At 48.8% G+C, this 27,819-nt stretch overlaps 1 long non-coding RNA gene across 22 annotated transcripts; it reads left to right on the top strand.

Annotated features, from left to right (window-relative positions):
* Positions 1-21,287: 21,287 nt before the first annotated feature.
* Positions 21,288-27,580, top strand: LOC123085779 (uncharacterized). 22 transcript variants are annotated; one of them, XR_006439907.1, is made up of 6 exons: positions 21,290-21,807; positions 21,993-22,128; positions 22,539-24,621; positions 24,878-25,221; positions 25,851-25,915; positions 26,476-27,580. It is a non-coding gene; the product is annotated as an uncharacterized lncRNA (long non-coding RNA). The 22 variants fall into 22 exon arrangements; XR_006439905.1 differs by having other exon boundaries at positions 25,776-25,915; XR_006439908.1 differs by having other exon boundaries at positions 21,291-21,807; positions 24,878-24,967; positions 25,069-25,221; positions 25,851-27,580.
* The last annotated feature ends 239 nt before the right edge of the window (positions 27,581-27,819 follow it).

The raw sequence follows: 27,819 nt of genomic DNA, 5'->3' as shown, positions 1-27,819 counted from the left end.
ATTCTATGGCTTGCACCTCGTGCACCCCTTCGCAAGAGTTGCAGAGCTTGGCCCAACGCGTGAGGTAGTCGCGAGTGGACTCGGCGGGGCCTTGTACGCACAAGGAGAGCTGTCTGGGCTTGGGAGCCCGCTTGTAGGTGCTGGTGAAGTTGCGGACGAAGGCTTCTGTGAAGTCTAGCCAGCTGTTGATGCTGCATGGCTTGAGGCTATTGAGCCAGGTCCGCGTCGTGCCCTGTAGCATGAGGGGCACGTACTTCACGGCAACGCGCCTATTGCCGTTGGCTATGCTAACCGCCGTGGAGTAGTCGATCAACCAATCTTCCGGCTTCACGGAGCCATTGTACTTGGGCGTGTCTCTTGGGAGCGAGAACCCTTTGGGGAAAGGCTCGTCGCGGATGCGGGGGGCAAAGCAAGGCGGGCTGACATCGTCTTCTTCTTCCAGCGCTAGGGATCGCGTCAGGCGGTCGATCCGATGGCGGGTGTTGTTCTCGCCGACTCCTTCGCGACGGCCTAGCCGGCCGCTGAGAGTCAAATGCGCAACAGGCGGTGGGGTGGGATATCTCTCTCCACGGGGCCGAGGTGGAGGCGGGTTGCCCCGCCACTCCACGGCCCGGGGGTGGCCTTCTGCGTCTCGCTCGATGGAGATTCGGGTTCGGCTTCGGCTGGCAGCCGGCTCTTTCTCGCGCTGCGCGCGGGTTTTACCCGTAGTCGGCGTCCGGGACGTCGCACCGTGATCTCGGTGCGGGGGAGGGCTTTCCGCGCGGGTGTCGGCTTTGTGCCGCTGCGTGGCTGCATCGATTAGCTGCTGGATGCGTCGGGTCATGTGGGGGAGTTCTTCGGCCCCCAGTCCATCTAGCTCATCTACGGCCGCCTGGGCGGCGCGCAGGTTCTCGAGCGGAGTGGCGTAGACTGGGCGGTCGACTCCTAGCGTATCGGCGATGACAGCGCCGCGCTGTCTGACAACGCCGGCCCGGCTGGGCCTGCCTGGGGGCGGCGTGCCAAAGGCGGCGCGGTCGGCCTCGCATCGGTGGGCCTCAGCGAGGCGTCTCATGGAAACCAACTTCCGGCCCTCCGCGAGGAGGGCGAGGCGGCGAGCCTCCAGTGCTTCAGCGTCGGCATCGGCCGGGAGGGGGATGGACAAGTCGTGGACCGCCGCGTGCGGGGCGTCGTGGGCGCTCTCGTCAGAAGCACCGCCATGGCCGATGACCATCACCTCGGTGGTGACAGCGTCGCAGCCATCGGCCCGGGGAAGCGGGTCGTTATAGATCGTGACGTCGGTGGGGAAAGTGTCGAGTGAGGCCGTGTCGGAGTCGACAGGCATCGGATCGGTGGAGCCAACCGACTCCAAGTCCACAGCAGGCTCGCCGGAGACGTGGAGCTGGCCGAGGAGGTTGACGAGGTGGTCGGTGCCCGCGTCGGAGGCGAGCTCATCGGAGATGAGGGTCTTGTCAAGGAGATCGGCGAGGCCGCTCGCCGCACAGACGTTGGTGACGCCTTGCAGCGCATCGTGGCAAGCGCCATCGGGCGTGCCGGGCTGGCTGCGCTCGTGGGGGAGGAAGAGGGTTCCCGTCCAGAACAGGTCTCCGGACGACGGTGCACCTGGCCCCACTGTGGGCACCAAATGTCGGGTGGTAGGTGCGACATATGCCAACGGGTGGCTTATCATTGTGGAAGCCAGTAAGACGTCGTCGGTGCGTGGAAACGGGATGAGGCGAAGACATGCACGCCGGTGAATCTTACCCAGCTTCGGGGCTCTCCGTGGAGATAACACCCCTACTGCTGCTCTGCGGGGTCTCCGCATGATCACTAGATGAACAAGTAGCTACACGATGCTCCTTGAGCTGTTCGGCGAGAGGAAGAAGAAGGGCACGACTCGCTCTCTTCTCCTCCTTATGTGGTGTCTAAGACTAGCAGGGATCAACCCTTTGCATGGGTGTCCCGGGGGGTTTATATAGGCCTACCCCCGGGGGTACAATGGTAATCCGGCTGGGCGTGGGGCCCAGCCGTCTGTGTCTACACTCGCCGGCTTCTGCGCCGACTGCTGGGGCCCGCCGGCTGGTGGGTCCCGCCGGCTGCTGGCTCCTTGGTCGACAGGCAGGCCCCACTGTCCAGGGCCTTGTCGGGGGCTGGTTACTGTTGCTCAATCTTGGTGACGAGGGTTTCGCCGAGGTGGGCGTGACTACAGTGCCGCCGTCCGGCGGGTGATCGTTGTAGCCTCACCGTGTCTTGTCTCCTTAATGGGGCGTCTCCTTTGAGGTAGGTGGCAAGCCGGCTCTGGGGAGCCGGCTCTATCTTGGGCCGACTGGAGGAGGCCTGGCCGCCTTCGGGTGTTGTGACGCCCGGATAGTTACGCTACAGTAAACCTCTGCTAATGATGCCACGTCACCACGATTACTGTTGTTAATCTTGTGATGATTCAAATCTCGTTCAATTTCAAATTTAAAGTCAAGTCAAACAATTAAAGTTATCGAAAGTCAAAACTAAAATGTTCTTAATGTGACAAATAAATCATGGATATTATTGGTGGAGAAACAACATCTTTATAAAATAATTAATACCCTAAGGTGATTAAAACAACAGCAAAAACAATTAGTTATACTCTTAATATATTTTACAAAATACTAAGCTATTTAGCTAGGTGCCAAAGTTGTTGTGGCAGTGGAATAATTAATGTTACTATGTTAGGTGCTAATTGGATATTTTACCAAACTAAAACAAATTAGGAAATAAAATTAAAACAAAAAAAAGTAAAACAAAACAAACAAACAAACAAAAAAGAGGGGGAAAACAGAACCCCCCTGTTCCGCTGGGCCAAGTGGCCCAGCTGGCCCCAGCCGCCCGAATGGGCCGGCCCACCCAGCGCCCCAGCCTACAACCCCCCGGTCAGCACGACCGAAACCCTAACCGCACCCCACTTCCCCCCCCACGATCCCTTCTCCCCCACCGATCTGGATCGGGATCGGCCCCGATCCCGCCGACCCCGACGCCCAACGCTCGCCGCCGCCCGGGACCACCTCGCCGGCTCTGACGTCGCCCTTGACGGCTCCGCCATCTCGCGCTCCCCTCTCCCTCTCCCTCGACGGATCTACTCGCGCCCGAGGACGCCGTCCGCATCGCCGGCGCATGCCACCGTCGAGCCCTCCCCGAGCACGCTATTGCACGCCTACAGGGCCCGGTGAGCGCGCCCTCGATCCCCGCTTTCCCCCGTCTCTATCTCGTTCCTTGCACCACGCCCGTCCGCCACCGTCGCCCTTTCTCGCCACGCCCGTCGCTGCGCGTCCGCGGCCACCCGGCTGCGCCACGCTCGTCGTGCTCGCCGCTCCACACCACCTTCCTGCGCCCAAGGCCACCGTGGCCGTGCTCCGCCCGCGCCACTTGCCCTGAACCGCGGCTCCTACCGCATGCTGGCCCAGGGTCACGACTGTGCCTCGCCCACACCCCGTGCAGCCAGCGCCCGCCCGCTGCTTCCCGGCCCCGCCGTGGCCTTGCCTCTGCCGCGACCCGCGCCTTCACCGCTCGCGGCCACGGTCGGTGCCTCGCCACGACCGCCCAGCTCTGCCATGGCCTTCGCCTTACCCCTCCCTGTCCGGCCGCTCCCTGCGCCACGCTCCTCGCCGGCGTTTGCCATTGGCCTTGCCTCGCTTCCCCCCTCGCTCGGGCGACGCCCGAGACCCGGCGCCCGCTAGCGCCTGTAAACCGCATCGCCCCTCTGGGCCACTGCCAACGGGGCCCAGCCCCAGAACGTTTCAAAAAGAAAGATTAAAAGAAAATAATAAAAATATTAATTAATCAGTTAATTAATTAATTAAATTAATTAACTTAACTAATTCTGATTAGATTAACCTAATTAACAATTAAACTAGTTAATCTGTTTTAGTTAATCAGTCAATGACAGTGGGGCCCACCCCCTAATTAATACTAATTAGGTTAATTAATATGTCTAATTAAAATGTGTCACTGACCAGTGGGACCCACTGGTCAGGTTGACCAGTCAACTCTGTTGACTGCTGACATCAGCATGACATCATGCTGATGTCATAAAACCAAATTTTGAATTAAATTAAATAATTAATTAAATTCCAGAATTAATAAAATCTTTAGAAAATCATATCTTTTAATCCGTAACTCGGATTAAAATATCTTCAACATGAAAGTTGCTCAGAACGACGAGACGAATCCGGATACGCAGTCCGTTCGTCCGCCACACACCCCTAACATATCAAACTCGCAACTTTCCCCCTCCGGCTCCTCTGCCCGAAAACACGAAACACCGGGGATATTTTCCCGGATGTTTCCCCCTTCACCGGTATCGCCTATCCCTACGTTAGGTCACCCCTAGCACAACGTATTGCCGCGTCTTGCTTTGTGTTACATTTGATTGCTCTGTTATTTATTGTGTTCCCCCTCCGTTACTCCTTTCCGGTAGACTCCGAGACCGATGCTGATGCCCCTGTGGTCGACTACGTCACCGACGACCCCTCCTTGTCTGAGCAACCAGGCAAGCCCCCCCTTTGATCACCAGATATCGCCTACTCTTCTCTATACTGCTTGCATTAGAGTAGTGAAGCATGTTACTGCTTTCAGTTAATCCTATACTGCTGCATAGCCTGTCCTTGCTACTACTGTTGTTAACTTTACCTGTTATCCTACTGCTTAGTATAGGATGCTAGAGTTCCATCAGTGGCCCTACACTCTTGTCCGTCTGCCATGCTATACTACTGGGCAGTGATCACTTCGGGAGGTGATCACGGGTATATACTATATACTTTACACTATTACATTACATGTGGTACTGTTCGGAGATGGGGGCTGAAAGGACAGGTGGCTCCATCCCGGTAGAGGTGGGCCTGGGTTCCCGACGGCCCCCAACTGTTACCTTGTGGCGGAGCGACAGGGCAGGTTGAGACCGCCTAGGAGAGAGGTGGGCCTGGCCCTGTTCGGCGTTCGCGGATACTTAACACGCTTAACGAGATCTTGGTATTTGATCTGAGTTGGCTACGAGCCTATACGCACTAACCATCTACGCGGGAGTAGTTATGGGTATCCCGACGTCGTGGTATCAGCCGAAGCACTTCGTGACGCTAGCGACTGAGTGGCGCGCGCCGGATTGGAACGTAAGCCTGCTCTTGTATTAAGGGGGCTAGTTCTGCTTTCGGCCGCGTACGCAACGTGCAGGTGTGCTATGGGCGATGGGCCCAGACCCCTGTGCGCTTAGGTTTAGACCGGCGTGCTGGCCTCTCTGTTGAGCCTAGGTGGGGCTGCGACGTGTTGATCTTTCGCGGCCGGGCATGACCCGGGAAAGTGTGTCCGGCCAAATGGGATCAAGCGTGTTGGGTAAGTTGGTGCACCCCTGTAGGGAAGTTAATCTATTCGAATAGCCGTGATCTTCGGTAACAGGACGACTTGGAGTTGTACCTTGACCTTATGACAACTAGAACCGGATACTTAATAAAACACACCCTTCCAAGTGCCAGATACAACCGGTGGTCGCTCTCTCTCAGGGCATTGAGGAGGGGATTGCCGGGTGGGATTATTGCTATGTGAGGTTACTTGGAGGACTTCAACCTACCCTCTTCTACCTGTTGCAAGACGGAGGTGACCAGAAGCGTAGTCTTCGACAGGATTAGCTATCCCCCTCTTATTCTGGCATTCTGCAGTTCAGTCCACTGATATGGCCCTTTACACATATATCCATGCATATGTAGTGTAGCTCCTTGCTTGCGAGTACTTTGGATGAGTACTCACGGTTGCCTTGTTCCCCCTTTTTCCCCTTTCCTTTACCCGATTGCTGCAACCAGATGCATGGAGCCCAGGAGCCAGACGCCACCGTCGACGACGACTACTACACTGGAGGCGCCTACTACTACGTGCAGGCCCGCTGACGACGACCAGGAGTAGTTAGGAGGATCCTAGGCAGGAGGCCTGCGCCTCGTTCGATCTGTATCCCAGTTTGTGCTAGCCATCTTATGGCAACTTGTTTAACTTATGTCTGTACTCAGATATTGTTGCTTCCGCTGACTCGTCTATGATCGAGCACTTGTATTCGAGCCCTCGAGGCCCCTGGCTTGTATTATGATGCTTGTATGACTTATTTATGTTTTAGAGTTGTGTTGTGATATCTTCCCGTGAGTCCCTGATCTTGATCGTACATATTTGCGTGCATGATTAGTGTACGATTAAATCGGCGGTGTCAGAAGTTGGTATCAGAGCCAACTGCCCGTAGGACTCCCCCTTCCACACTCCTTGGCCGAAGTCGAGTCTAGACATTGCAAAACTTTTACTAACTTGGCTGTGTGCCTTACGGGCCCACGTCGCCATTGGGTGGTACTAGGATCTTTTACTCCTCGACCTTTACTCTGGGACTCTGAACTCTCTTCTACTCGGGTTAAACGATTTTTACTAAAATCTGACTTTAGGTTCTCGAAAATACTTTCTCCCGGAGAGCCCCTTCAGTCCAGGTGATCGCCGGCTGCACCAGAAGATTTCGAAGTTACTCGCCGAAACTCTTTTGAGACTTTGTGCCCGTTGCTTTTGCAATTCCCTACCATCAAAATATCCCTATGGATAAATACATACACTTGACGTTCTTACTTTTATTCCCAGTTGATCTTGTTATTACAAGATACCCCGAAATTCTCTCTATTGATCCGAGAATATCTTGTGCCTACTGTCTTGCAATTCCTTGTCACCTGAATACCCCTATGGATAATTCTCGCACTTGTCGAGTATCCTCTTATCCCCAGTTGTTCATGTGTTTCACAAAAGTCTTCGAAATACTATTCGATACTCCAAAAATCCTTAGTAGCTTATTGCTCTGCAATACTTGTTTGCTTGCATTGTGGATGCTTTCCATATGTCTGGCAATATTCGTTAGTATCCTTAGGCACCGCAATTTTGATCCTATTGATTCAACATGAGTGCGAATGCACGCAATCATCATTTGATCCTTTTAAATTATCTTTCTGGCTCAGACGTCATTTTTGAACATGAGCTTATTCTCGACCATTCTGTTCGCCGTCAATTGTACCCTTAGGTCTATTGAACTTATCCACCCTTGATCAGAGCGTCTGCTTCTGATCCTTCTATTTAGGAATCGTAATTCCTTTGATATCTAAGCATCAAATCATTCAGGTGTTCTATAATCTGATGCCCTTGCATCCTTTCTTCAACTGATTGTGTGCCGATGCTCACATCAGCTCCGCTATGGACCGTCAGATCCTTTATTGGATTATTATTCGACAGTGTCCTCCTTAATCAATAACCTCGTGAGCCTTTCCTCTGATACATAATGCTTTTGGTAAATTGTATCCTCTGTTTTATCAACCATGCTCTAATTTCGAGCTGGTGGTATTTACGATTGAAGCTTGTGGTATATGTTTCCACGATACCCTGACGGGTTGAACGCATGCCTTCCTTAATATGTGTGAACTCGAAAGTTTTCACGAGTCATACTCATCTGGTATTACACCAGGTAAAACTTTCAACACTAATGCCTTTATCAAAGGGAGAAGTGAATGGGAGGTTATACATTGAAGAAGTGGGAGTCGACCTTGATCTCTGAGTTCATGCCCATGGACCTGATGTGGAACTTATCATGGAAGCTTCTTGCCAATATTTACTCATTCGAGTAATTCTTTCGGTGTTATTAAATTGGACCCCTTGTAGTTATGGTTTCGACCATATTGTTCTTCTTTGTTCCCATTTCTCGGGCAAGTTTAAACATTTGTCTTCTGCGGATTAATACCCCAGTCCAACCTCTACTTTGATCCGTCTTCGAGTATTACCCCCCTGGTATCTTGAGATTATCTTGGAACTGCATTACTTCTTATGAGTTCTTGTTCAAGTACTACATTCTCGCTGATTCCAATTTTCCACGGGCTCCGAGTTATTAGACACTCGGGAACACCGATAAGTGAATCGATTCCATACTCCGATTCAATAACTCTAAGTAATTCTTGTTGCTTATGAGTTTAATAATCCTTCAAGTCATTCCTAGCCTTATCAGCTATATCATTATCATGCAAAATTTTAACTGTGCTACCTGGTCCTTCTTTCGGAGCACAACTTTCGACGATGAGCTAGACTTACGTCGATCTTCCTTGTCATATCATTTCGCCTTGAACATCAAGCTTGATTTCGAGTTCGTGTCGTACCCTTGGTTTTAGTAACTTTCGCTTCATCAGTCCTTTGACTTGATGTCATCGTTATTCGATTACATCTTCATGAAACCTCTCGACAAATGTGTCGTAATCATCATCTACATTCTGAGCTCTTACAGGATATCAATCGAATTCGTGATGAGAAATACCATCCTTGCCCCTCGATGATTGTGTTATCATCGACGACATTCTTGCCTTCCCCCAACACAAACTTGTTCATGTTTTGTGTTATACCTTGAGTTCCTTGCTATCCAGCCTTTGTTCTTCTTTATCTTGGAGTATTACCATCTTTTATGTCAAGAATGTTCTGAGATTTGTTCCACCTCTTGAGAGTTCTTGGTGTAGTGCTACTTCTCACCATCACCATTCTTTCATGGTCCTCGTGTTGATTTCAACCGGGGGTACCAACAAGTGAACGGTGCTGTTTGGATTCTGTACTTCTAGCAACCCTATTGCTTTGAAGTTAATGGTCAACCGTTCATTCTTAGACTATTGATTATTGAATCACCATTCTGACATTGGTCGTGCAGCCCAACCCATATTTCGGGCGCACCTTTCAACCAATGTTTAGTTGTGTATGTTGTCCTTGAGCATGCTTCATTATACCATTTTATCTGACAAGTGCTATCTCCTTGTTCACATTATTGTGGAAAATCCATCCGCTTGGAATTCTCGATGAATTGTCGCTGAGCCCATCAGCCACCTTCTCATCCCCTCCTTGGTTTAATGATGAACTATTGTTTCAAGAACCCGCTCCCATAGTTCATTTCCCGAGAATCTTGCAATGTCATTTCGTCGAGTTGTGTAGCCCCTTTTCTTCTCGGACATACTGAGTCTGAGGTATCATGACACCAATCGGATCTGAATCTCGGTCAGATATGATGATTGGGACAACTTTCCAAGAGTTATGATGTTGGTTCTTTAATGACCCGGTAACATGATGTCATGCCTAGCACCCCCCTAGGTGGAGGACCTATCGTTATAATTTCTTTTGCAAGGATAACCACTCCTCCTGGAGGAAATTGTAAGACCTATTTTATAAGCTGTTCCTGATGGATCCATTGAGTATCTAAAGTCCGACCTTTGTTTGAATACCATGTCAATGCTATCTCAAAAGCTTGTTTGTGATACTCCGATTTCCAACAAGAACATTTGGAGCCCAAGGCTAAAAGTTTCCTGCTCAATTATCCAAACACCGTTGTATGGGTAGTGTCATGAAAATTCTCTCCCCTACCTAAAGAGTTTTCTACATTATATCCTGTCATGGATATCATGCTCTGCTTGTCCTTGGGAAGGTTATACCCCTGAAATATGTGATTAAACATATTTTCCTTGTCTTTGTTCTGTGTAATTTGATAACCATATTTCCTTTCCGTTGTTTGGTTTAACCTTTCTTGTGATCTATATAATCTAAGCAGTAATAATTCACTGCGTAGGTAAACACCTTGGTGTACAACTCTGACAGTGAGACCCTGTTTCTATTGTTGATGGCATTTCGGTAACCGCCGATGGATGAGAACTTTGCCTCTTGGCCCGCCTCGTTCAACGAGCAGGAAAATAGTTCTCTTCGTCCCTCGCCCTTGGTATCGACGTTGTCGCCGACATAATCGACAGGCTACCCCCCTGACATGCCTTGCTTGCATGATCACGCAAGACGTCTCCGCCCTTCCTACTTCTAACCCACATGGTGGGCCCATAACCCACAGGTCCACTGGATCGAAACCTGACTCTCCTGTACAACCCTGTTTCTAGTGGTTATTCCCCACGCTTGGCTTTGTATTTAATTCATGGGCCACCTTCCTAGTGCTCTATTATGGTATCAGACGCAATATTTACTGTCGCTACTCTGAACCCCCTTCTCACTCTGGTTCGGACTTCGAGCAACCACCTATCCGCTTGGAACCTCTTATTGTACCTTCGTACCTTACTCTCGATGTATTTTATATGTTCAACTCGAGAGATAATCTTATGCTCATTCATGGGTTAACCCCAGATTGTTTCCCTCATAAGCATTATGTCGTAGCTGAGCTGCCCCTTACCTATTCGTAAGTACGATGGAGATCCTGAAGAAAGGATGACGACTTCATCATGATGCCCTGAAGCAGAGGAATGAAAACGTCAACATAATGGATCGACCTCTTTGTGAAGAGCATCCAAGACCAAGAAGATTCGTTAGGATTTCGTAACCAAACCTTTCCCCCTTATTCCACCTCTTAAATCTCGGGACGAGATTTCTTGTAGTGGAGGAGAATTGTGACGCCCGGATAGTTACGCTACAGTAAACCTCTGCTAATGATGCCACGTCACCACGATTACTGTTGTTAATCTTGCGATGATTCAAATCTCGTTCAATTTCAAATTTAAAGTCAAGTCAAACAATTAAAGTTATCGAAAGTCAAAACTAAAATGTTCTTAATGTGACAAATAAATCATGGATATTATTGGTGGAGAAACAACATCTTTATAAAATAATTAATACCCTAAGGTGATTAAAACAACAGCAAAAACAATTAGTTATACTCCTAATATATTTTACAAAATACTAAGCTATTTAGCTAGGTGCCAAAGTTGTTGTGGCAGTGGTATAATTAATGTTACTATGTTAGGTGCTAATTGGATATTTTACCAAACTAAAACAAATTAGGAAATAAAATTAAAACAAAAAAGTAAAACAAAACAAACAAACAAACAAAAAAAGAGGGGGAAAACAGAACCCCCCCTGTTCCGCTGGGCCAAGTGGCCCAGCTGGCCCCAGCCGCCCGAATGGGCCGGCCCACCCAGCGCCCCAGCCTACAACCCCCCGGTCAGCACGACCGAAACCCTAACCGCACCCCACTTCCCCCCCCCCCACGATCCCTTCTCCCCCACCGATCTGGATCGGGATCGGCCCCGATCCCGCCGACCCCGACGCCCAACGCTCGCCGCCGCCCGGGACCACCTCGCCGGCTCTGACGTCGCCCTTGACGGCTCCGCCATCTCGCGCTCCCCTCTCCCTCTCCCTCGACGGATCTACTCGCGCCCGAGGACGCCGTCCGCATCGCCGGCGCATGCCACCGTCGAGCCCTCCCCGAGCACGCTGTTGCACGCCTACAGGGCCCGGTGAGCGCGCCCTCGATCCCCGCTTTCCCCCGTCTCTATCTCGTTCCTCGCACCACGCCCGTCCGCCACCATCGCCCTTTCTCGCCACGCCCGTCGCTGCGCGTCCGCGGCCACCCGGCTGCGCCACGCTCGTCGTGCTCGCCGCTCCACACCACCTTCCTGCGCCCAAGGCCACCGTGGCCGTGCTCCGCCCGCGCCACTTGCCCCGAACCGCGGCTCCTACCGCATGCTGGCCCAGGGTCACGACTGTGCCTCGCCCACACCCCGTGCAGCCAGCGCCCGCCCGCTGCTTCCCGGCCCCGCCGTGGCCTTGCCTCTGCCGCGACCCGCGCCTTCACCGCTCGCGGCCACGGCCGGTGCCTCGCCACGACCGCCCAGCTCTGCCATGGCCTTCGCCTTACCCCTCCCTGTCCGGCCGCTCCCTGCGCCACGCTCCTCGCCGGCGTTTGCCACTGGCCTTGCCTCGCTTCCCCCCTCGCTCGGGCGACGCCCGAGACCCGGCGCCCGCTAGCGCCTGTAAACCGCATCGCCCCTCTGGGCCACTGCCAACGGGGCCCAGCCCCAGAACGTTTCAAAAAGAAAGATTAAAAGAAAATAATAAAAATATTAATTAATCAGTTAATTAATTAATTAAATTAATTAACTTAACTAATTCTGATTAGATTAACCTAATTAACAATTAAACTAGTTAATCTGTTTTAGTTAATCAGTCAATGACAGTGGGGCCCACCCCCTAATTAATACTAATTAGGTTAATTAATATGTCTAATTAAAATGTGTCACTGACCAGTGGGACCCACTGGTCAGGTTGACCAGTCAACTCTGTTGACTGCTGACATCAGCATGACATCATGCTGATGTCATAAAACCAAATTTTGAATTAAATTAAATAATTAATTAAATTCCAGGAATTAATAAAATCTTTAGAAAATCATATCTTTTAATCCGTAACTCGGATTAAAATATCTTCAACATGAAAGTTGCTCAGAACGACGAGACGAATCCGGATACGCAGTCCGTTCGTCCGCCACGCACCCCTAACATATCAAACTCGCAACTTTCCCCCTCCGGCTCCTCTGCCCGAAAACACGAAACACCGGGGATATTTTCCCGGATGTTTCCCCCTTCACCGGTATCGCCTATCCCTACGTTAGGTCACCCCTAGCACAACGTATTGCCGCGTCTTGCTTTGTGTTACATTTGATTGCTCTGTTATTTATTGTGTTCCCCCTCCGTTACTCCTTTCCGGTAGACTCCGAGACCGATGCTGATGCCCCTGTGGTCGACTACGTCACCGACGACCCCTCCTTGTCTGAGCAACCAGGCAAGCCCCCCCTTTGATCACCAGATATCGCCTACTCTTCTCTATACTGCTTGCATTAGAGTAGTGAAGCATGTTACTGCTTTCAGTTAATCCTATACTGCTGCATAGCCTGTCCTTGCTACTACTGTTGTTAACTTTACCTGCTATCCTACTGCTTAGTATAGGATGCTAGAGTTCCATCAGTGGCCCTACACTCTTGTCCGTCTGCCATGCTATACTACTGGGCTGTGATCACTTCGGGAGGTGATCACGGGTATATACTATATACTTTACACTATTACATTACCTGTGGTACTGTTCGGAGATGGGGGCTGAAAGGACAGGTGGCTCCATCCCGGTAGAGGTGGGCCTGGGTTCCCGACGGCCCCCAACTGTTACCTTGTGGCGGAGCGACAGGGCAGGTTGAGACCGCCTAGGAGAGAGGTGGGCCTGGCCCTGTTCGGCGTTCGCGGATACTTAACACGCTTAACGAGATCTTGGTATTTGATCTGAGTTGGCTACGAGCCTATACGCACTAACCATCTACGCGGGAGTAGTTATGGGTATCCCGGCGTCGTGGTATCAGCCGAAGCACTTCGTGACGCCAGCGACTGAGTGGCGCGCGCCGGATTGGAACGTAAGCCTGCTCTTGAATTAAGGGGGCTAGTTCTGCTTTCGGCCGCGTACGCAACGTGCAGGTGTGCTATGGGCGATGGGCCCAGACCCCTGTGCGCTTAGGTTTAGACCGGCGTGCTGGCCTCTCTGTTGAGCCTAGGTGGGGCTGCGACGTGTTGATCTTTCGCGGCCGGGCATGACCCGGGAAAGTGTGTCCGGCCAAATGGGATCAAGCGTGTTGGGTAAGTTGGTGCACCCCTGTAGGGAAGTTAATCTATTCGAATAGCCGTGATCTTCGGTAACAGGATGACTTGGAGTTGTACCTTGACCTTATGACAACTAGAATCGGATACTTAATAAAACACACCCTTCCAAGTGCCAGATACAACCGGTGGTCGCTCTCTCTCAGGGCATTGAGGAGGGGATCGCCGGGTAGGATTATTGCTATGTGAGGTTACTTGGAGGACTTCAACCTACCCTCTTCTACCTGTTGCAAGACGGAGGTGACCAGAAGCGTAGTCTTCGACAGGATTAGCTATCCCCCTCTTATTCTGGCATTCTGCAGTTCAGTCCACTGATATGGCCCTTTACACATATATCCATGCATATGTAGTGTAGCTCCTTGCTTGCGAGTACTTTGGATGAGTACTCACGGTTGCCTTGTTCCCCCTTTTCCCCCTTTCTTTACCCGATTGCTGCAACCAGACGATGGAGCCCAGGAGCCAGACGCCACCGTCGACGACGACTACTACACTGGAGGCGCCTACTACTACGTGCAGCCCGCTGACGACGACCAGGAGTAGTTAGGAGGATCCCAGGCAGGAGGTCTGCGCCTCGTTCGATCTGTATCCCAGTTTGTGCTAGCCATCTTATGGCAACTTGTTTAACTTATGTCTGTACTCAGATATTGTTGCTTCCGCTGACTCGTCTATGATCGAGCACTTGTATTCGAGCCCTCGAGGCCCCTGGCTTGTATTATGATGCTTGTATGACTTATTTATGTTTTAGAGTTGTGTTGTGATATCTTCCCGTGAGTCCCTGATCTTGATCGTACACATTTGCGTGCATGATTAGTGTACGATTAAATCGGGGGCGTCACAGGTGTCTCTCTGCCCGAAGCCCACCGCCCATGGGCCGCGCTGGTAGCCCGTCGTGGATGGCATCAGGGTCAACATGGCAACAGTACCGCGCCGGACGGGTCATGGCCACCCGTACGGCGCACTGCGCCAGGCGTGCTCCGGGATTAGGGGGTGGCAGGCTTCATTGTAGCCACGCCTCGTCACATCGCCGTTATATGGATGCAGACTTCGAGGGTACGATCTTGACCGCTCTATGGGAGCCGGCTTCTTGGAGTCGGCCTTCTCGTGGCCGGCTTCTCGGAGCCGGCCCTCCCGCGGCTTTCTTCATGAGGGCTGAAGTCGGGCCGCCTTCCGATAGACGATCATGGGGACAGCCGGCAAGGGGAAGGCGGCCCCGCATCTTGGATTCTTGAGGGCCGGATCGGCTCGTAATTTTTTCAGAAGGGCCAGGAGTGCCGGCTAGGCTACCCGTGGTTATTTACTCCGACATTTTACCTTCATCAAGAGGGCCCGAACCTGGGTAAAACATCGTGTCCCCTGCCTCCTGTTACCATCCGGGCTAGACGCACAGTTCGGGACCCCCTACCCGAGATCCGCCGGTATTGACACCGACACCTCTCCAGAAGGCTCCCCCGATTGGACCTTCGTGGACCGTCGGATCTGGCTCTCGGACACGCCTGAGCTGTTGGATCTTCACGGCGGTTAAATCAGTTTTTACCTTACAATCGTTTTCACTAGGAAATGACGAGTGGGCTCATGTTGAAAGCTCGTTGGCTGGGTTCGTTATCTCCCTGCTGTAAGCATCCACAGAGAGTCGGCCCTGAGTGAAACTGCAAAATTCCTCACGCTTACGGTCCATGAGACCCTCCGGAATGTGATGTTCACGGAAAGCCTCGCTGAATTCAGCCCAAGTAGTGACATGGCCTGCCGGACGCATAGCTCCATAATTCTCCCACCATAGACTGGCGGGGCCTTCAAGATGATATGCAGCAAAGCTGACCTTGTCAGCCTCAGCTACTAGCGCAGAACGCAGTTTGTGAGAAATATTGTGAAGCCAGTCATCAGCGTCAAGAGGCTCGACGGAGTGGTGGAACGTGGGTGGATGTAATTTGATGAAATCACTGAGTGACACCACGTTAGTCCTCTGATGGTGTGCTGTGTTCTGTTCAATACGCTCCAACAAACGGTTGGTCTCCCGCTTGTTTCTTTCGGCTTCCATCATAACCTCGCTAGGGAAGGAGGATGAGGCAGATTTGCATTCCTGACTTCGCTGCCTTCGGCCTGCTCTTGGGGAGCAGGGTTAGTGCGCGTGTTGACCATCCTAGGTAAACAAGACAATGATTTAGTCAGGATGATAAAGTTCCGACATAGGATACAGAATGTAAGGAATAACTCGGAATGCAAGATGATCATCCGTATGACATGGTAGATACAGAAACTGCTTCTTTATTCCATCGTCATACACACCATACAGGGTTTAGTACACGACCAAACAAGGTACTATTACGGTGAAAAGAGGGTTACATCTCATCGGAGGCATTCCAAGCTCCTATACATTATTTTTCCACACCTCCGGAAGGCGATACAAACTAGGTCATATCCCACGAGTCATGCAGGACGATAGACGACACAGCTAACACGAACTAGTGATACTACTACTAACTCAGACCGATCTGTAGTAGTCCTCGTAGAAGTCACCTCCATAGCCCGGAAGCTCAACATGATCATCCGGAAACAGACGATCTCGCGGAGCTTGTGGACCATAGGGGCTAGGATGAGGTGTTGGACCAACAGACGGTGGCCTGCGGGGACCACGAGGTGGGGTGATGCCTCCTACATCACGCCAACCTATCACGTCTGGCAGAGCAGATCTCACAGGATAGAGATCGCGCATATCCGAATATCCAGCTTGCACCGCTGGTGCAAACCGAGTCAATGTGGCCCAGTGGCCAGCACGGGTATTGAAGAGTTCTAACCTCGAGGCCTGATTTTCACGGTCCTTATCCTCGAGCATCTCAGCAGTGGTGCGGGTCCGTGAATCCTCCTGGGTGGGGTCAGCATAGATAGCCTGGAGATACCCTTGTGCTCCCGGAAGTGATCCTGGCATATACCGGAAATCAGAGTCCCGAAATAGACCAGATCTGACTCGCATGATGGTCATCATAGAGTAGGCGGCGTCCTGCACAGCCATCTCAATAGTAACCCCGAGTCCATAGGAGCAGTGAAGGGGCTCGGTGGACCCAGGATAAGATGGAAATATCCTGACAGTGCAGAGATACTGGCTTTGATTAAAGTGTCGGAATTGCTCTTCGACCGTGTACTCAGGATACCAACGGTATCCAGTCTCAGTCATTACCCTGACCAACATGGCAGTATGGCCGGGTACATCTAGGCATCGAGTCAGGCGAACCACTTGATTTAGGTCGCGAGTGGCCATCTGAAAGCACAATCATAATGCAAAGGCATTAGAATTTCTAGCAAAATTTCGGCAGCATAACAGCTGTAAATGCTCAAGAAGGATTTTGAGACATTTGACAAAGGATTTCATTCACACTCAACATCATCATATCAAAGTTCTGAGTCCATCCTAGCAACATAATGTGGTAGTAGAACTGAACTAGGCTTGTAACCATCGAACCTATAAGGTACTACTGATTAGTAACGCGTGATCCTGATAGAGAGAATAGATCCTAATTCCTTAACCCCCGGTGGAAGAATAGACTGACTCAGATCAGAATGTCATAAGATAAAGGAGTAAAAAGAGCCTTACGTTCCAACCCACAAACAATTCCCCTACATATAACTAAAGAATTTCTAGACTCAACATCGACCAGTTTGGCTTGGAGAACCTACAGGCAGTCCGGCTCTGATGCCAACGCTGTCAGGACCCCGACTCGATGTCACATCGATCTAGCCTGTAACACCTCATATCACTTTGCGGCCTCACGCACGGTATCCCCACGGGTGTCGCCTTACCTTTGCCCGGGACCGTTTGCGCCTTTTGGCTCACGTATATGATAGTGTCGCTAGCATCCATATGATAAGGAGCCCGGGCTGACATGACTAGTCGTAAACCCAAAGTGGCACAGACTTACAGGGACAGGCATTCATGACCCAGCTTCGAACGTGTCGGTCAACGGCAAGTGGGTCCGGGCTGTAGCACTGGGCTAGCAGGACTCCGGTAAACCGGGCTGTAGCGGGCTAACAGGACTCCGGTACTCAATGTGTGACATTTCCCCGAAGGGACAGACACCGGAACGAGGAAGGACACATGCCGGCCAGCCTAAGTGTTCCAGAGCAGTAGCAAGCTACCATGGCTCAGCGGTAACACTAGGAGACATTTCCCGGTAAGAGAGGCTACTAAAGATAAACAACTAGATAGTCAGATCCCACACATACCAAGCATTTCAATCATACACACAATATGCTCGATATGTGCAAATACAACAAAGCATCACAACATGACTCTACGACACAAGTACTTTATTTAAGGCTCAGAGAGCCATACATAACATACACAAAGGTACGGGTCTCACGACCCAGCATTCAAGTCATACAGTCATACAAACCAGCAGCGGAAGTAACTTGTCTGAGTACAGACAACTAGTAAAATAAAAGAGGCTTGGAAAGCCTAGCTATACTACGTGGTCCTTCACAAGCTCAGGATCACCACCTGGGCCTTAGCCTACTCATTGATGTCAATGTCTACGTAGAACCCATCAGAAGGGGTTGCAGCGTCTTCTGTAAAAATGTAAATTATAGCAACATGAGTACAAAGGTACTCAGCAAGACTTACATCAGATCCTACATACATGCATATTATCAAGAAGGGTTGGTGGAGTTATTGCAGCAAGCCAGCTTTGACTCTTGGCTAGGCTAACCTACGAGACTCCAACTTGAAATGGTTTTGCGCACACGAGTCCATTACTCACCAATTCAATACACTACCGAGGATCCACCTCCGTCTTTCTACGGAAGAGCCATCCTCGGCACTCACACTTATCTTGAGGCTTTTAGTAGTTTCCATTTACTTGTCTATGAACTGTATAGGCAACCAAGTAGTCCTTTACCACGGACGCGGCTATTCGAATAGATCATGTTAACCCTGCAGGGGTGTACTTCTTCATACACGCTCTCACCACTTATCGTCGTTTACACGACATGTACTCGGCAACCTTCAAGCAGAAGCCCAACGTGGGTGTCGGCCACGACCTACCTAATCACCTAAGTCTCTAGTCCAGGTTTATCGCCTATTCGGGTTCCATCCATGAGGAGATCCGGCCGAGGTATCGCTCACAGCCCCAAACGATGTGAACAGGGTTCCCGAGATACCTAACGGGTATTCGGTACACCGTGCCACGTACCTACCGCATCACAGCCCACCCCTACGGTCAGCGCTGTCCACGGCCTCCAGTATACTGCAAACACCAGAAACTACTTGCAACTCCTGGACAGAGAACTAGGGTGAATAAGAAGTCGAGAGGGTCCATTGGTTTCGGGCCCAATGCATGGTAGTAGCTGAATCTTAAATCACACATACAGATCTCAGTGCTTAATGTCGGCTTCAATGAAACAACCCACCATGTACTCCTACATGGCCTCTCATCGATACCTTTACCAAATCATGTTCACCACACCACTTTCATTACCGACATAATCATTTCACTCTAGTCCATCACCCAGATGAACCAGACCTGACACGACTCTAAGCATAACAGGCATAGCAAGGTAGGAACAACACATACATATGGCTCAATCAACTCCTACACATACTAGTGGGTTTCATCTAGTTACTGTGGCAATGACAGGTCATGCAGAGGAAGTGGGTTCAACTACCGTAGCACACAACAGTTTGAAACGCGTTGTCTTAATGCAGTAAAAGAGAGCAGGAGCGAGAACATGGGATTGTATCGATATGATCAAATGGTTGGTTGCTTGCCTGATGGTTCGATGCACTGATACGGTTCTTCGTTAGGGTAATCACGATACTCCTCGGAGGCAGAACCTGTCGCAAAGGACACCGATACACAACCATCACCAAACAATGTGCAACAATATGATGCATGCATGAAACATGGCAATATGAGTGTGTTGGGCTAATGCAACTAAAACCAGAAGGGTTTGAACCAATTTGAATCAAAGATTCAAATTTCAAACCCAAACATGGCCTTTTAAAGTGCTTTTCCTTGTTCTGCATTAAACATCAGGTTAACTTGTTTAATCATGCATGAAAATAGTACAGATGGATAGATTGGATTTTTCTGATCATTTTTCATATATAATTTGTCTGAATTGGAGTTACAGAATAAAAGTTATGAATTTTTGAAGTTTAAATTATATTATGGAATTTCCTATATTAGAATATTTCCAGAAAATCAATTATTGCGTCAGCCTGACGTTAGTGTGACGTCAGCAGGTCAACGGAACACGTCCGGGTCAAACCTGACAGTGGGTCCCGCGTGTCAGTGTGATTAGTTTAATTAAAGTTTAAATAAAACTAAACCTGTTTAATTAACAGGGCTGGGCCCCACCTGTCATTGACTCAGGGGAGTCAACCAGGGCCCACCCGTGGTCAAACCCGGGTCGGCTGCACCGGCGTTTAGTCGCCGGCGAGCCCGACGCGGCGGCGGAAGTGGTTTTGCCGTTTCGGCCACCAAATGGGTCACGGAGACCACCGGAGTGGAGCTGAGGACGAGCCGCAGCTCTTGGTGGAGTCCGTTGGGGTCGGGGTGGCCGGAGTTGGCGCCGGCGACGACTTTGGCGGCCACCGGGGTTCGGCCGAAGACGAACTTGACGCTAGAGGGGTCAGTGGGGCTCGGGGAGTAGCTAGCTAGGTGCTACGGGACACGGTGAGTATGATGGACACCAGCTTGTGGCCGGAGGGTGACCGGGAGCACGTCGGCGACGAGCTCCACGGCGGTGGGTGCGGTTGAGCTCTGGGAGGTCGCTACACGGCTCGGGAGCAAGAACGGAAGGGAGGGGAAGATGGCTAAGCTCACAGTGAGTGCGACGAAGCCCTTGGTGCGGCCGGAGATGGACCGGAGCGACGACGGCGTTGAAGGGGATCTCCGGCGACGGCGGTTCGGGCGAGGTCGTTGCGGTGGACTCGGGCGTTGCGAGCGCTCGGGGCTCGACTTGCTCGATGGAGTGGACAGCGGCGGAGCTCCTGGACACGGTGAGAGGACGCACGGGCGGCGGGGAGCACGGCTACGACGAAGGCACGGCGATGGTGGCGTCGGCCATGGCGGGGGAGCGCGAGGGGGAGGAGCTGGAGAGGAGAGGGGGTGTCTGGGGGGTTCGGGGGAGCGAGGGAGGCCGGTCCACGACGTCACCGGGCGCGGGGAGCGGCGAGGCGGCGAGCAGGTGCGTGGCGCGCGCTGCGGTCGCCGTCGGGCACCTGCCTGCCTGCCTGGCGGGCAAGCAGCTCGCTGGAGCGGCGCTGGGCTGGGCCAGCAGGTGGGCCGGGAGCAGGCGCCAGGTAAGCTTTTTCCATTTCTTTCTGTTTTCTGTTTTTTTAATACTTCTGCAACTTTGTTGAATTAAATAAAATACTTAGGCTACTCCTAAAATCACCAAACTACTCCTGGTCCATAATTGGATTATTTCCAACATGAAACATTTTAGTTTGGAGATATTTGAGCATTTAAATATTTTATATAATTTTAAATGCCCAAATTCAAATATTTATGATTTAATTCAAAAACCCTAAGCTGGCCTAGGAAAATGTGCATCACTTTTGGCAGAGGTTCTGAACCAAAACAAAAATGATGGGCATTTTAGAAGGGCATTTCGGGTTCATTGAAAAAGTTTTTAGTAAACCCTAATTGGATTCAGAGGGGACTGGGGGTTCTGTCATCCCCATTTCAGGTTTCTGATGAAAGAGTAAACATGATGCAACACTCTAATGCATGGCTAACTAGGATGTGACAGTTTCCTTATATATGTCAATTTCACCCGTGGGTTTAAAAAACCCAATGAGTTTAAGGGACAGGTAAAAAAGTAGCCCCGCGCACGGTGACAGGGGCGGGGACGGGTTTAGGATGTTCTCGTGGGGATGGGTTTGGGAAGGCCGGGTTTCATCCCGGTTGCCATCTTGACTCCTGCCTCCTCCATCTCTCTCCCCGCGTCACCATGGGAGCCCCGCCGACGCCTGCCATCCCTCCTCCCTCGTCTCCGTTCGAAGCCGAGGACCGGCTCACCCCACAGCTTTTCTCCACCTACGACCTAGGGTTGGGGAGGGAGGCCGGGTCTTCTCGGTGGGGTGGAGGAGCCGGGGATGGCCGGGAGGCCGACGGTGGGGGGAGCATCGAGGCCGGCGGATGGAGCAGCGAGGCCCGAGCTCTAGGCGTCGTACACATTGATGGATGGAGAAGAGGCCGGCGTGGGGCGCAAGGAGCAGCGGGGGGAGAACGGTGGGGCTTTCATCTCCTCTCTTCTAATCGCGACTCCTGTGACCTCGCCACCGGTGCTCGCTCGACTGGCGTATGGGGCGGCGGCCGGGACGTTGGCCCTCGGCCGAACTCGAAGCCGAGTCTAGCTGACAAGACTCGTGGTTGGTTTCTCCTACAATCTCCAGATCCCCTTTTGCTCATCCTCTTCCTCTCCTCATATCTTCCTCTGTTGTTTGTGTTCCTTCAATTTGCAGCGATTGTGTGAAGCAAATGTACATGGGTGAGTTATTTCTTCTTGTGTGATTCCATGTAGGTATACTGATTCCTTGATGCTCTGTTCATGAAGCTATGCAGGCCGGCGGTTAGTGTTGCAGCCTGCACACACGACAGGAGCAGCAGTCAGGTCCATGGACATTGCTTTGGGAGCAGCGGTCAAGCCACGGGGTACCATCAATTCAGAAAATAACTTTCCTTCTTGTGAGGTACAATTATCTATTTATCCTGATTTAGGAAGAATGCAGCTTTTAACTCAAACTAAATATATTATGTAACCATGCTTCCTACATTTTGGTGGATTAGCACATCCGTATTTGTGTTATTAGGCTAGAAGATGGTGCAATACTTGACGAGAATGCTTTCTGCAATATATTTGTGTTATTAGGCTAGAAGGTGGTGCAATGCTAGACGAGAATGCTTTCTGCAATGATTTTATCAATTTATTCTGTAACCATGCTTCCTACATTTCGGTGGATTAGCACATCTGTATTTGTGTTATTAGGCTAGAAGATGGTGCAATACTAGACGAGAATGCTTTATGCAATGATTTTATCAATTTGGCTCATAGTATTGGTGCTTACTTATACGAGGATCTGGTTTGCATTCTCTCTCTTAGATATCAAACAATACATTTCCTACAAATCCGAGATTCAGGCAGCCTTGTTGATGTACGAAGAATTGGTGCATTTTGTCGGAAGATGACGAACTATTTCTTCACTCACATGGCCAGGTACATGCAAATCTTTATGTTTTTCAAGATTGCTGGGTCTGTAGTCTGTACATGGGCTACATTCATTTTCTCATATGTGTTTCTACTGGTTCGCAGCAGCTACCTATTGGCCTTTTTTGACGTACCTTTATTAACATGTTATCAGGTATACGATCACTTTTAGAGCATGTTATCACATACCACATGGTTTAGTGAGACATACCAATATCATTATAAATCTCTGGTTTACTATCGAATTCTTGAATTTTTATTTGAGATCCTTTTGTTCATCTCCTCCAATTGTTGTCTGAAAATAGTCTTGTTTTACCCACATCATTTCTATAAACCAAGTAGCCTTTGGAGGATGTAGCAAACCTTCATGTCTGCAGCCTGTCATCCTTGAACAAGACTAATTGGAAATTGTCTGATATTGAACTTTTGAAGTACGAAATTTATGCTTTCGTTACCTACTTAGCTATGTTACACGCCATTCATTCATTTGCTATGTGATCTTGATCTGTGCTTTGCATTCTTACTTGATTGGTTATTCCCAGATTGATCTCAATGTTTTGAATGCTCAAGTCAACCATGATACTTAAAATCGTCTCTTAACTTATTGCATTCACTGCTGAAATTTTCACACTCCCTGTCATTATTGTGTACAGTGAATCTTGCATCTTTTGAATTGTTGAAACAAACTTATGCGTAATTATGGGGCATCCAATGCAAGCCCCAGCCACGGGATGTCAGTTCCGCACCGCTGCCAGCGACCGCCGTTCTGTTGCCTTGGATTCGGGTGTGGCGTTGGCTGGGAACCGTATGGTGTTTGTCTGACGCGCCGTCCGCATCGTGGGGGTTTGGTCGGTTGACTCCAGGTATGAGCAGCTCCTGAGCTTGATGGCTGGATGTATCATGGTCATGTTGCTTGGTGTGCAGAGGCAACCTCATTTTTGGACCAAAAAGAGGGGCGATGACGATGACGACTGGCTGAAACAATCATGTCTTGAGCAATCAAGACAGCCTTGGCTTGTGGGACTAAACAGAGCTGAAAAAGTCGGTGTCACCGTTGGAGTTGCCCTTAGAGCCTACCCTAACCTCTGTTGTAGCCTGCTCAATTTTATTGCCGATGTTGGATGATCTGTGCCTTGGACGGTTGTTCTGATGAGTGATACTCTGGGACTAGGTCTATTTCAACACACTAACCCATTGACCTCCCATGTTCCTGGGGAGCGTTGCATGTCGGAAAAGTTAGGGTTTGTGTCACACAAAGTTCTGCATTGACACTTAGAAAGTAAGTGAAAAGTGATATGCCATTTTTTGAGGCTATCTACAATCCCGTTAAAAGGCAACTGCTAAACACCGAAGGGCAATGGAACTCAATTTGTCGGTATCGCAGTTTGATAAATTATATTAGTGGTATTTCTTGGATTTATATAAGAAAAACAAAAATAGCTACCTTTGTGTGAATTACAATGCTAATGATCAATTCTTTGTATCAGACATGAATGGACAGATTCAAGATTTCCTTTCACCTAGGCTTGGTTAGTTGGCCACTTCAATTCCCACTTCCTGTCATGTAATCTTGATGTCGATACTTTGACATTACATACAGAATATGATGCAATATGTAGAAGTTACTAATGGTCAAAAATTTTCTGGATACGACGCTTGCTTACTCCTATTCACATTATGTAGAAGTTGCATAAGGCAGAACAAGAATAAGAACATTTGTCAGTTTTTTCATTTGCAGGTTCAGCAGCGGGCAATGCTCAAGACAGAGTTGGGCGCACATCATATATATACATATGTTGTCGTGTCTTAATAAATGGAGATGAGCAGAAGTAGAGATGAAATAGGCTGTTCTGTTGCTTCTGTGACCGGCAAGTGTTCATTGCATGCCTGTGTGTCGTTGTGCTCTGATTGGTTGTTTTTTGTGTATTTTCGCAGGTTGCACGAGCTCTGCTGTAGCTGCGTCGTTCGACTCATCAAGGTTTTCTTCTTTCCTTTCTACTACATGTGTGTGTGTTTTACTTTCAGTATCTTCTGTGTCATGCTGTCTGCCTTGGTGATCTTTTAAATATCTGTATGTCGTGCTGATCGTGTAAATGTTCCCGATATGGTTGCGGCTTCTTTATTTATGTTGGACTGTTCTGTGAATTGCCACCATGACACTTGTTGAAAATAGTGTTGTCGGGTGATAATCATTCTTGGCAGTGATTCTTGTTGTGGATGGGATATTGATGCAGATATACCACGAAGGGAAGATCTGCCTCACTGTGCACTTCAGGGGCGCATACACTAGCGATGGTACAGGATTGGCTTCCTGGTGGAATCAGGTGCGCGTCGTCCATGGTGGCCTGTCGTGGGTGAAAATAGTGTTGTCGGGTGATAATCATTCTTGGCAGTGATTCTTGTTGTGGATGGGATATTGATGCAGATATACCACGAAGGGAAGATCTGCCTCACTGTGCACTTCAGGGGCGCATACACTAGCGATGGTACAGGATTGGCTTCCTGGTGGAATCAGGTGCGCGTCGTCCATGGTGGCCTGTCGTGGGTGTTGGTGGGCGGCTGGAGGCGGCTGTAGCAGGTCGATTTATCTGACTACTGAAAATGAGCTTCAGAATATCTGTAGAACGTAGCCCACTTCCAGCCAAATATCAATTATGATAATTCCACCATGTACCATGATCATTTGAACAGTCTTGCTTAAGTTTATGTTAGCCCTGTATGCTAATTTGAGGAGATTGTTAACTTTAAGGTGCGAACATTTATAAAATGATAATTGTACCGTTCTTTGGGATTTTGTGATTCCTATGGAATTAAGAGGTCATCTATTGCCCTATCCCTATTTGTAATTTCAAATAGTTATTTTTGGGTGCACTTCTGTTTTAGAAATGAATCAGTAACCAATTATGCTTGATGTTTCAAGCAGAACTAGAATTGGTAAACAACTATCTGTGAAGCATATATGGAGGCGGGAGTCTGGTTTGTTTTTTTGCTATGTGCCTATTTGCTTAAGAAAATACTTGACTAGAGAGCAGATTCCAAATGGAGCTGCATTTTCATGCGTCAGGTCTATTTTTTATTTGCAATGTTGCACCCTCTTTTCATTTCTTGTGAATATTTTTTTTGTTTGATCAGTACTGCACCTGGTTATCTACAGAGGAAGGCAAGGATAACTAGATTAAACATTTCACAAGACCCTCCCAATTACAGGCACAAACTCCTTTCAAGATATTACAAGTGTGGTTGATTATGGGAGATTGTCAGATGAAAAGAAGGTATATCCTTTATATTTATCTAGATGTTTAATTAGCTGCACAACCATACGTGATTCTATAAGGAAACTATTTATCCTGATGATCTTGATATCCAGTCATGTATTACAGTATTAGTATAGGCTGTAATTTTTGGCTAGGAATCTATATATACAGAACCTAAACTGAAGACTCAATATAGCACATATACTTGGCCAGTTATCCTAAGAATATTAATCCACCTGGACTTTTAACTTGACTTCCAAAGAAGTTCTTAACGATCAAGCATTTTTGAGTTTTTAGTAAATTGAAATAATGTTGCACTTTGACAATACTATTCTGATTTTGCAAGTTAATAGAAATCCTTCAATTTCATATCACTATTTTAATCGCATATTTGGATGATTGCGACATTATCTCTTCTCGGAATTCCGCTTGCATGTTTCCAGTTGAGACAATAACTGAGTTTGATAAGTAACCACTATATTATTTTCTATGTGTACACATGTTGTCGCTCTGCTTGAGTCATCCATCTCCACATTACGAGCCCGAGACTTCCATCACAACAATCTATATGTATCCAGGTAGTGTCCAATATGTACACACAGGCTCCTCTCACAGGTCGACTAAGCTGATTGTAACTGAATGTGTGTGTGTGGCCGTGAAGCAGACTTTATCTTGGTCTGAGTATCAGTTCCCTTCAATGGTACAATTTTGGATACTATTTTCTTCTAGATGTATAGGTTTCTGCTGGTCCCATTGGCTGCTACATTTTAGTGATACGATAGCTCAATGTCATGCTCACCAATTGTTCTGTAAAAATGAAAAATCGACTTGACTGTATTTTGTACCTGTTTTAGTAATTACATGATGTGATTAGTTTCATTCTAGATATGGAAATATTCTAAGGGTTAAGCTTTTTGAGACGTTAAGGTATCTGATGATTAATTAGCCTTTGTAAGATTTATGCACTCATGTCATACAACCTAGATAATTCTCCTTGGATCTCCATAATTTCTAATTGAATATAGATGTATACTGACAGTAAATCCCGTTTTAGTAATTAGTTGGATATAAGTGATAATTCTTTGACATGTTTTTATGAAATGTCTGCTTAAATCAGCGTTAGATGCTCCCATAATCGATTACTTTTTGGATATGAATTATTACTATAAGAAGTATATTGGTTCTCCGGTGTTTTCAGTTCTTACAATAAACAAATTATATTGTTTTCCACTAATCATTTCTCATGTAGTTTTACTCTGCAGTATGTATCTTTTGCTTCATAACTCATCTGTTCACAAGATTGATGCCTAGAAATTTCAGCCTTCCGTGCTAAATGCCGTCTGCTCATTTGTAACGGCATAGAGATAGGAACGAGCAATTCATCTTAAGTTTGAGAAAGTGGCGGACAAAAGAGAACTGGACTATTGTTGCTGAGCGCTAGCTCTGGCCGCACGATCATCTATATATATAGTTTTCAACAGTAAATGCATCCTGATTGGTATAGCACAAATGGAAATCTTACTTTCTTCTAAACTCTTAATTTCAAGATGAACTGGAGAGGGGAATTTGTACTAAGTTTGGAATCTATCACAGTAAGTGTGTATTTGCGGTATTGATGTACAGTTATTAAGAAAGTTACATTTTTCAGCTATTGTGCTACTGAGAAGGAAGCATGGCTGAGAATTGCTCTGGCTGGAGTTGAATGTCTTTGTGACTGAATACTAGAGACGCTGACTTGCAGCCACTCTTTACAGTCCTACCACGTAGCTTTTATCTCTCACCTTCCGTTATTTTCATGTTAACACTGCCATTGGGGCAAATCTATATTGCTTATTGATCGGGTCTAGCTATAGGTAGAATTCCATGTTTCCTACACTGTATTATACCCATTACTAATTGAATGTTGATTCTGACAATCTTAA

The sequence above is a fragment of the Triticum aestivum genome, chromosome 4A (genome assembly GCF_018294505.1).
Source record: "Triticum aestivum cultivar Chinese Spring chromosome 4A, IWGSC CS RefSeq v2.1, whole genome shotgun sequence".
NCBI classification, from domain to species: domain Eukaryota; kingdom Viridiplantae; phylum Streptophyta; class Magnoliopsida; order Poales; family Poaceae; genus Triticum; species Triticum aestivum.
Note: the sequence above shows the minus strand (reverse complement) of the source record. Positions and strands in the feature narration are given on the sequence as shown.